The sequence below is a fragment of the Corapipo altera genome, unplaced genomic scaffold (assembly GCF_003945725.1).
Source record: "Corapipo altera isolate COAL_440 unplaced genomic scaffold, ASM394572v1 54, whole genome shotgun sequence".
In the NCBI taxonomy this organism is placed as follows: domain Eukaryota; kingdom Metazoa; phylum Chordata; class Aves; order Passeriformes; family Pipridae; genus Corapipo; species Corapipo altera.
The window spans coordinates 4308210-4318286 of NW_020884902.1; the positions used below are offsets into that span (position 1 = coordinate 4308210).

The 10077-nt window shown below is 40.2% G+C and overlaps 1 protein-coding gene across 1 annotated transcript in view; it reads left to right on the forward strand.

The window, feature by feature from the left end:
- Nucleotides 1-9666, forward strand: part of IRS1 (insulin receptor substrate 1) — a 50263-nt gene extending 40597 nt beyond the window's left edge. The window contains exon 2 of the mRNA XM_027650580.1: nt 8601-9666. The gene's annotated coding sequence lies outside the window, so the exon portion shown is untranslated. The remainder of the gene's footprint in view (nt 1-8600) is intronic.
- The last annotated feature ends 411 nt before the right edge of the window (nt 9667-10077 follow it).

Consider the following 10077-nt stretch of genomic DNA (forward strand, 5'->3'; position numbering starts at 1 on the left):
CCAGATGCTGCCCTGTGTCTGTTGTCATGTGGGCACTGTCAAGACACTTCCCATCCTGCTGTCTGGCCCCTGGCACAGTCTGAACTCTTCTGTCAGGTAGCAGTTCACAGCTCACAGGCAAAGCACTGAGACATGGGAAGATTAAGGCAGAAAAATAATTCCCTCGGTGTTGTAGTGACTGTGCATGTTTGAGACATCATGACTTTTTCCCCCTCCTCACAAGAAAATTTCATGTAGACAGTAGATGGGGTGGATGTTTTATCTGTTTTCCATGAGACCAAGGCAAAGGAACTTGAGTAGAACTACGTGTCAAATCAAACCAAGAGCAGAATTAGATTTTGGGTCTTTCTGCATCCGGTTGTGTGCTTGTCCACCTGCCTCTGGGTTGTGTATCCCAGCCACAGCACTTTACTGTTGGCAGCTTTGGGGTATGACTGATGCTTTGGATTTCAGTTGTCAGCTTTTGTGCCAAAGGAATCTGAACATCAGATTTGAAGTGCTGGGAAGAGGAAAATGCCATGTGACTCCTAGAGAATTTATGGCAGAGATAGGAGGTAAAAAGGTCAGGTCAAATGAGTGCAAGTTGCTAGAAACTAGGAATAAATTGTGAATTTATATGGATGTACATGAAAATACATTCTTACTGAAACATTATGTCAGATATCAGTCTTGTAAGATTTGTTATCTTGGTCTACAAAGCAGAAAGCAATGGGTCAAAGTGGTTAATATAATTCATTTGATATCACAGTGATGGTGATATCTTGGTGAGAAGCTAAATCTGTGGTTAAACAGTTGTTTTCTAGTCTAACTTCAAGGTGTAACAAAGTTGCTGTTGCTTTTTGTCTTTTACCAAAGGCCTTCTCCTTTCACTTTATTAAAACACAGCCTTTAATTTGTTTTCAAATGTTATTTATGCTGTATGGTAGTTTTTGTATTAAGGCGTAGCAGATAGTGTCAAAATAATGGATGCTTTGCTTTTACCTTGGCTTTTGAAACTTCCTGGTACAGTTTTGTCAACTTCATGATATTTTGTTTGTTCTTATCCTCTCCCCCTCTGTTTTCTTGGCATGTTTTTCACAATGTGTTTTCCAATACTTCCTTATTAACCTTTTTTGATATTTAATGCGCTGTTGTTGGGAATTGAGGAAGTGTTTCATCCAAAATCACTGCACAACTTCCTTCCCACGCTGCTGCCAGACATGCTGCAGACTAGCTACTTAATTTGCACTGGCAAAATTTCAAAGTGAAGGTCAGCTGGCCAGGTTATCCCCCTGCGGGGCTTCTGTATCCCTTCCTTTTAAATGCCATTTTTCTTCTGTCTATTCTACATTTTCCCCTTATTTGTCCATTGGGAGGAAAATGGCTCCAGCAAAGCTGAATGGTGTGAATCCTTCCTTGCTCAAAGTTGTAACTCTCACAGTTTAGCATGTACCATGAGAACAGTTTCAAGGCAGCTGAGACTATTTATGTAGGGTTTTTTAATATGTTGTCAGAGAAAAGTAAATCTGGCAGAAAATGAGCATTATAAAGTCGGGTCAGAAAAGCACAGGAGAAAGTGGCAGCGTTTGACTTTGGAATGGGGAACCAGACCACAGTGCCAGAAAGGCATGTGAAATATAGATTCACAGAAGAAGAATAAAAAATGAATATGCAGCAGCTGAGATCTGTTCTGATTATGTGGTAGCTACACTGGATGTTACGTGTTGCTGAGCTCCACTGCTGATGTAATTTAGTTGATATAATATGAGCACAGCTTCAGAGCACTCAAATTTGGTCAAATTCGGTTGTGTTTGTTTAAATTACTAACAAGCTGGGAGGGTGTGAGTGCATTTAAAGGCACCCAGGTCATCTGCTTCCCTGTAGGCAGAGCCCCTGTAGTGATTCCCAGCATCAGAGAGTTTTATTGAATTCCAAACTGCCATAAAATTAATTTTAAAAAAAGTTCCAAGAAAGCTCTTTTGAAGAACAAATCGCATAAGGAAGTTGTTTCTGGATTCCCCTTATTAATATTGTTCATATATGGTTATATGTTTGATAAAGATAAATACTGAGCAGTGTTTTCCTCTTTGAAGGGTACAGCCATACAAAGTGCACTTCACCATTGCTTTCTTGAACTGGTTGTGGGTTATTGGGTCATCAGGGGAAGTGTGAATGCCCCAAATTCTTCAGGGTTAGGCTGAGAACTTGGTGAATTGAACAGTGTAAATTCCAAAATAACGAATTACCCCACTTGTTGAAGTTGCAAGTTTCTTTGAATCTTAAAACCAGCAGCAATGTTGTCCTGTTAGGGCTGAAGCTGTTAACTAGGTGATGCACATTTAGGGTTTGATATCCCTTCTCATTATTGCAGTCTGGCGAGGGGAGAAGACCCTGGGCCAGTGGTGGGTTTGTCTGAGGGGTATCAAACACAACCAGTGCTACCAAGAGTATTACAGGGGCATTATGAGAAGATTTGGATGAACTTGGAGTATTGATCTCATGAGATCCCTGGCTTCATAGTAACATCATTATTTTCAGTCCTGAAACAAAGGGAGTTTTTCTTCATTGTAAGCTTATCTCGACCTTTAGTTGATTACTCAGCTAGACTAATAGTAAAGGAGGGGGAAAGGTCCAGATCTTCAGTCCTTACACAATTGGAAGAAAAAAAGTGAGAATCCCATTTATAGTGTCATAAGTTCCCATATTTGCCATTTCATAAAAAACCAACCAACCAAAAATCTCCAGGCTCTTGGATTTCTGTACCTTTTGCAAGTGTTGGACGGTTGTTATGTTTTATTGCTTGCTTAGCTCTATCACTGCAAGAGAAGTTGTAGAATTTTTTACAAAACACACTGTTGAATTTAAGCTCTTTCTTGCTAGACTTAGTAGTACCTTTTTTCTTTAGTCTTCAAAAAAATCAAAAACTCGTTAACTTTTTTTTTCCAAAATTGAAAATATGAACTATTTAATCAGAAATTCAGTATTTGGGTGATCAGTCCTGCTCAAACCCCTAACTGCTGCTGGTTTTGTGTAATAGAGCAGGAGATGCCTTCAATATTTTTTGTATGTAGAAACTTTGTGAATTCCTTTTTCTGTATCTTTTTATACCAGTGCAGAGAGCTGGCTCGTGTCCTCCTCCTTATGGGGGAACCAGGCAGATCCAACCTCCAGCAGCTTCACTCTCCCATGCCAGGTGCTCGGGGCAGGCAGTCCTTGGCTTCCTGTCTGTGGCAGCAGCCTTTCTTGCTGACCTCAGTGATGGGTTTAGTTTTCTCTTGAATGAGTATAAATCAGGTTGACATGCTGTGAAGTTGAAATCAAACATACGAATTCTTTGCTGGGCAGAAGCTCATCCAAAGAATGTGTGTGGTTTAGTTTGTGCTTTCCCACTGTACTTACAACCCAGGAAATGGGTTCTTAAATGTAAAAACCTGGTTCTGCTCATCTGATTTTTAAAGTCTCACAGTTGTTTTCTTTTCCCACCGTCCTCTTTTCTGGGGAAAAGAGGAAAATCTGCTGTGGTGAGAACAGCTTTTTTTTTCTTTTTTCTTTTTTTTTGCTACACATTAATTCTGTCTGAACCAATGGCAGGAAGACTATCATCTGTATCATCTGTACCTTTACTTAGGTTCCTACAGCAGTGAAAGATTACCTATAGGAAGAAGAAAACGGGGTGGAAACACCAAATTCAGTTCCCCTGCCTGATAGGAAAGGACTTGGTGAAACCAAATCGTCAGTAATTCTCCACTTAGGACATTCGCAGGAAAGCTGAAATAGGCAAGGAAGAAAAGCTTCTCTATTAAATGTAGATTACAGCCTGTCAAGTTAAATAGCAATGTGGTAATTACTTTGTTTGGTTCTATTTGGAATTCCTTTTGTTAGATTCAGGCTGTAGTTAACACACTGGAGCAGCCATTGTTCTCTCCTGCATTCCTTTGCTCTTTCAGCGTCCCTGTGAGTGGGGAAACAGCTTATTTGCATCTCTTTGAAAAGAGGTTATTTGAGCTAGCCTAAATTTTGGTTGATGTTTTTAATTTATCCGAACGAGATACTTCCTGTATCTGTGCGCACATTAGTAATGCCAAGAAAAATGTAAACAGGCGCTGCTTCTGCTCATCAGTATGGAGATCACGAAACGGGGATGGATTCAGCTTTTAGGTAGGTACGCACCGTTTCATTATAATTAGGTGATGACTCATGCAGATGTCAGCAAGACAAGAGCTGTAAATGAGTTTTTCAGGACTTCTTAATGTGTTTACTTTGTGTCGGCGTTTCTAAAGACACTCGGTTATACCTGCCCGGGCAAAGGGTGCCCAGGCTGCAGGAAGACCTGGACTGGTGGAATTCTGCAGGAGAATGTTCATAATGGCTCTCATTTTGTTTTGAACTATTGTTCCTGAGCTTTTTGGTTTTTTACGAGGTAGATCTGTTCATTATGTGGTAAATCATTGTTTAATCTGCACAGAATAAGATACTCTATATGATCCTAAAATAAACAGCAAATGCATTAACTTCTAAAACCTTTTTTTTACAACTATGACAGGGAGTCTTCAACCAGTCCTTGTTGTTCATGGCTTCAAATGAGATGCTGATGGGATAGGTACAGTTCTGGAGAACACGTTTGATTAGCAGGGTCGATGGCAGAGTTGCAAAATGATCCTCCTTCAGTAGATTTGGAAAAAATCTGTGTTTTTTTCAGTCAGTAATAATCTTTTCATTGACCTGGCTCTGTCACCTGTAGAATTGTTTCCTAAACAGATGCCAGCTGACACTGGAAGGGTGTCACAGTGTACTGAACAAACCTGATGTTTGGGAGCCATGTTTTGCCCTGGTGTGTTAATCAGTGACAAAGTAGTTGCCATTTATTTGATGAAATGATCATGGAACTTCAACAGCAACTTGGTGCTATTTGACTTGTTTTGGAATTGAATGACCCTTTGGAATGGCATTTCCATTGGTATTTTAGGGACAAGACACGTTATTGCCTCTTAATAGCAAAAGAAAGTTTAATTGGCTACTGGACAGTGTTTTGCTTGAACATTGCTTGAATTTTCACTTTTGATTTTTCTTCCTTGGTTACTTTCAAAGAGACTGGGTTGAAAGAAAGGAGTAAGGATTACACTCAAAGTGTATTTTAACAACACATCTATGTAATGTATGAAAATTCTGTTAACTTCAGGAAAGATATATTAAATTGTCTAGACACTCTGCTCTTAGTTCAGATTTTAGGTTCTCTTCTCCAGCTCCCCAATAATGGAAATAAAATGAAATACCAACTTATTTTTAGTTACTGGATTTAAGAATGGGATTTCAGCTGTAATAGGAACTGCAGCTAGCTGTGCTGTATCCATCCTGGACTAGGAGATTTGAGAAGGAAGCTTTGCCAGCTGGAATGTCTGTCAGTGTTATCTGCATGTGTGTTGTAACAGATGTTGAGCAGAGACTACTTGTCAAAGGTACCTTGTAGTAACTTTTAAAGATACTCGTTTGTTTCAGTACATTTTTCTTGCATCACTAATTTTTTCCATAAAGTCAACCACAAACTGCATTATTGGGGATTCCAGCTGAAACTTGTGGTGAATAGGAAATAGATTAAACACAGGTTTTCCCTTTTCTCTGGTTGCCAGCAGTGATGTCAGTAGTTTTAATGATCCTTACCTCAGCTTGCTGCCAACCTCGCACTCTCTATTAAAACCCTTGTCTTCTGCACTGTTTTGTGTGTTGTTAAGGAAATGCTGATGGCTGTAGGTGTCCAACCCATTGCTTCATTTCCAAATAAGGTTCTTCCGCTTCGAAACGTACTGTAATAGTTCACTGGGGAGAGGGGAGATTCAGATTGTTTTGTCAGAAATTTAAGAAATACTCTTTTTAAGTCCAGCAAAGAGCATTTGTATGCTGAAACTGAGGATGAGGCTTTTGTCTATGCATTAGGTGCAAATAAGTATTCCCTGGATATACACAACCTTATGGGGTGAGTGTATTTCCAGTGACCTTGGAGGAGCAGCCTTGCTCTCAGAATGGCTGTTTTCTATACATCTTTGTTCATGCAGACAGAGCAGGCACTGCTGTACTGTAATAGCAGCAAGGGTTGTCATTCTCACTTACATAATTTGCGTTTTATGGAAAGAGATTGGTCAGAGGAATTGGGTATGAAAACAAATAATTGCAATCTGCAGTTTCAAGTGGTCCAGAGCAAAGCATATCGGTGTTTTTTAACTTGACAAAATTAGAAGAAAACAAAAGCTACCGAATCATTTTTAGGAAAGGGTGACAAACAGGTTTCCATGTTGCACTGCTGAAGATCCTGGTGGGTAAGTACAAGCTTGAAGCTGCTCTGTGCCCCTGTGCCCTGTCATACCTGCAGCTGACATTTGTATGAAGTGCAACCTGCATCAGGTCATGTCCTACATGATTCTGGCTCTTCATCCTGTCTCAAACTCTCAGATATGTCAGCCTGCTGTGTTTTTTCACTCTTTTTACACATGTACAGGACTTCAATATATGAGTGCTTGGGTTTCTGTAACTGTGGGTTTCTTCAGTATTATTTTCTTAATGAATTCCTCTAGAAACTGTTTAGTTTTTCCAGTAGACTTGTTATTCTCTTTCTTCCTTTGCTCTTCTGACTTTGGAATCCAAGAATAAATGCCCGATAGTAGCTGTTGTGCATATTGGTGGAATTGGTGAGGAATTGGATAGGACAGGCCATTTTGTTGAGTACATGATGTATTTGAGTTTAGATGACCTGAATACTAGTGAAGAGGTGTAGTACTGGGCCCTCATACTGCAAATTATGTATTATTTATGTACTTAAAATCTCCTAGAATAATGTCTAGCAATGTAGAAAAGCTGTTACTTGCTCTCCTTCCAAATGCCCTGTCAGTGCAGGGCAGGTTGGACTGTTGGGCCCTGCTGGTGGGCACCCAGCTGTTCCTCTGGCCCTGCTGGATGGGAGCTGGGTGTGGAACACCCACCTCGGATATGCAGCACACAAATCACGCTCCTCTGTTTAAATGAAGCCATTTTTCCTTTGTTGCTTGTCTTTATTAATAAAGTATGGTATTACTGGCTAATTTTAGGTCAAATGTAGTTGAAAGCTGTAAAGCTGTGTGAAGCTGTATAGAGATATTTGGGTAGGAACATTCCAGTAGATCGCAATGCGAGTGCAGAAGAAAGTTGAAAGTAAATAAGAGATCTGTGAGATAATTCTCCAGGGAGTTTTCACAGCATACCACACATCATTTGCAGGGATAGGCTTTCCTTTCACTTGAAGGACCACACAAAGTAAATTCTGTTTCTTGTGCAATTAGAGAATATAGGACAGGAGGTCTTTTCAGTTTTTTTACCTCAGCGTGTCTATGGGAAGCCTTTATTTGTACTGAGGAAAATGCAGTGTTTACCATCCTTTCAGGAGCATAGTTAATATCAAATATAGAAATAGACACACTTTTATGTAAAAATCTAAGTCTTGCTTCAGCAGATTTGAGGCGAAGCTCCTGAAATGTAAATAGTGGTAGTCCTCTAACCCCAGTTAGAACAAAAATGATATTCATTTCACTGGTGTTCTGTTCAGTCCCCAGCGGGTCTGCTGTGTGTGACTGGTGCGGAGAGGAGGCCGGGGTGGTGGATGGTGGCAGGGCCAGGAGGAGGGTGCTGTCTGTGTGGCCAGCCGTGGCTGTGGGAGCAGTGGGGAGGCAGCCCTGGTGCCCCAGTGTGCCACCTCAGCCCCATGTTCTCCAGCAGGGACACTGCTCCCCACTGGGGCCGGAGGATCTGCCGTAGCACTGCTGGCAGGACACGGGGCCGATCGGCAGCGAGTGGAGCTGGGCTCCACGTGTGATCAGAGCTCTGGGAGTGATAACCTGCCTTACTGAAAAGCAGAGTCCAGAGGACTTACTGACACAGTTGCACTGTGTTCTAGATCAAGGAGTCTGGAGCCAGATGAGGACTGGTAGGACAGGCTCAAAGGCAGCTTCTGGCATTCATTCCTTGGAAAACCTGTGCTGTGCATTATCAGGGTTGCAGGACCTTGTTACTTACCCAGCCTTCTCAGAGAGAAGCAGGACGTAGATAAATTTATGGACTTCAGCAGGATTTTCTGGATACAATTTTTTTTATAGCTTGTGTGTCAATAGGGAATGGTAACACTGCACCCAGAATGTGCCATTCCTTGGTCATCCTTCTCATGCAAGCTGTGGTGTTTGCAGCTGGCCAGGAAACCCTCTTATAGGGTCTGACATCTGATGAACCTTTCTTGTAGCCGGTAAAAACGCCAACAGCAGGCTGGTGTGTGGAGCTTTTCTTCCCCTTGTCACAGGAGCATGTCAGAGTTAAACAGTATGGACACTTAAATTGTTTCTGCTTAGGTGAATCTCTTGCAAGTTTTAAATGTGTTTCTGACTGCTTTGAATTTTATTGCCAACATCTGTTTTAAATGCTTTTGGGATTCACATGCTGGAGTACAGTTCAACTGTATGTATGCCATAATTTTTCAAGGTACTAACACTTTCAGTTTAGATGATAACTCTTTTAAAGAAAAAAAAAGGAAATATGAGGAGGGAAATAATTGCAAAAAAGCTTTTAAAATCCCCATGATGCTAATTTTCTTTCTCTTTCAATTTCAGAACGATGACCTACACAACCTCAACAAATCCTTCTTTTAAACTCATGGGTATCAAGACTATAAATGTTTCATGCTATCACAACTAGGACCTCACCTCCTCCTCTTCTTCCTCTGTAAATGGGTACGATGCATCCAGTTCAGTTTGTTTACTTTACACAAACCTCAGGAGTTAGTTGACTGAGCTGCACATCCTGTGTTGTGCCAAGCAGAAGCACTGTGACACCTGGACAACGAGTCTCTCTTACTTCATCCTCTACCATAAGGACTTAGCTGGCCACATGAACTGATGTGCCCACCACTGTGTCATGGTGAGAATGGGTATTTTACTAGCACATTTACACAACTTCATTTGCTGCTGAAAACCTGTATGACAAATCATCATTGTAAATTATTACATACAAAACTTAATGTTGGTTGAAGAGTATTAAATATTTAACATAGTTTTTGATTTATACATGTACTTTTTTAATTAAAATGTAACTTTTCCTACAGCACATCTTTTTTGATGTGGAACTGAGGTATACTATATTCTGTTGTAAACAGAGTGGGAAACCTGCTTAAAACAAGGCTTCTAAGAATAGAGTAGGGTACTATTCTTGTTTTAAGATTGTAATTCAGAAAATAATATAATATGAGTCATTGGTCCCTGGGCCTTGATTGTACAGTCATATTTACTGATACTATCAGTTGTAAGATAACCCTGATGTTGAGTTGAATTCTTTCCAAAAGAAAAATAATTTTGTACTCCTTGTAAAATAATAGTCTGTATTAACTACAATGAAGACAAACGTTACTGTACATGGTATTTACAAGTGTCAACTCGAATTCATCAATTGCACAGGAACCGACAAAAAATCAGAAAAAGGAAATCAAAGTCTTCCATTGTATATATTGTAAAGAAGAAAAACAAAAAAGACAACCAACAGAAAACCACAAAACAAAATGAAAACAAAAAAAGGGTGAACTTTTCAAATTGACTCTTTCCCTGGAATGAAAATGTGGGTGTTTGTAAATTCTGGAAATCTCTTTCTATATGTAATAAACTAGATACTGTTTTATCTGCTGTAGTAGTTTTTGGTGGTTTTTTTTTGTTTTCTTGGTAAGCTGTCTCAACTCAAATTGTCCCTCCAGGTTTCTGTGTGTCACTGAGAACGTCTGTGGACCTCCATAGCTTAAGAATGAAGTCAAGTGTAATTAGGTGTAGTAGGAAGTATGCTTCCTTGCATTATTTCACTAAAGCCCTTGTTTCAGTTCTCTGGAGAATCTTCAGGATACAGCCCTCCTTCCACTGAAGTTGGTGGAAGAGCACATGAAATCACTTGGAAGACATAGCAAGACTTCAGCAAAAAATCTAAAAAGAACAGCTCAGCTGATTGTCTGGAAATCAGTGCAAGAGGAAGGATGAGGAAGAATTCTTCTGTGACTCTCCTTCGCACCACTCTGGTTTTATGCAGATAGAAATTCTTTTGTACATAGCA